Genomic DNA, 829 nt, shown 5'->3' with positions numbered 1-829 from the left:
TATATATATAGATATATATATAATTGAATTTACAAATGAGAGAGAAAATACATTAAGTACAGATTAATTATTTATTTTTATTTATTTATATTCTCATTATTAGAAGCTCGAAACTTCTTGCTAGGATCACTTCAAGTTTTGCAATTCCAATTATCAAATATGTGTGTCATATATATACACATATATATATGTGTGTGTGTGAATGTGTGTGTGTATGTATGTATATACACATATACATATATATGTTCATATATATGTATATGTGTGTGTGTGTGTGTATATATACGTAGATATAATATACATATATGTACATACACACATATATGTACAGACACACATATATGCGTGTATCTGTGACAGTGTATTTATAAGTATGCGTGTGTAGGTGGGTGTGTATATTTGTTTGGAGATGTTGGTGGTGGGGAGCTGTACATCTTTTTTTCTAAATTTCAATGAACATAGAATTCTAATCCACTTTTAGCAAAATATTTGAGTACCTTTTAATACATTTCTTATGCGTATGTAATAACTGTTTCATTGACATCTTGTATCACTCAGTTTCTGTCGTATTCTTTGGTATAAACAGGAACTAAACACAGACTAATAATAATAATAAGTTTATGTAAATAACACACACACACATAAGGATTAGGAACATACATATCTGGAAATATGCATATATCTATGCTTCCATCCATCCATCTATAAATATGTATGTATATGTGTGTATGCATATATATATATATAATAATAATAATAATAATAATAATAATAATAATAATAATAACAATAGTAATACACACACACGTGTGTGCGTGTATGTATACAC

Source organism: Octopus bimaculoides, chromosome 10 (assembly GCF_001194135.2).
Source record: "Octopus bimaculoides isolate UCB-OBI-ISO-001 chromosome 10, ASM119413v2, whole genome shotgun sequence".
Classification (NCBI taxonomy): domain Eukaryota; kingdom Metazoa; phylum Mollusca; class Cephalopoda; order Octopoda; family Octopodidae; genus Octopus; species Octopus bimaculoides.
This window is presented reverse-complemented; position numbering follows the sequence as displayed.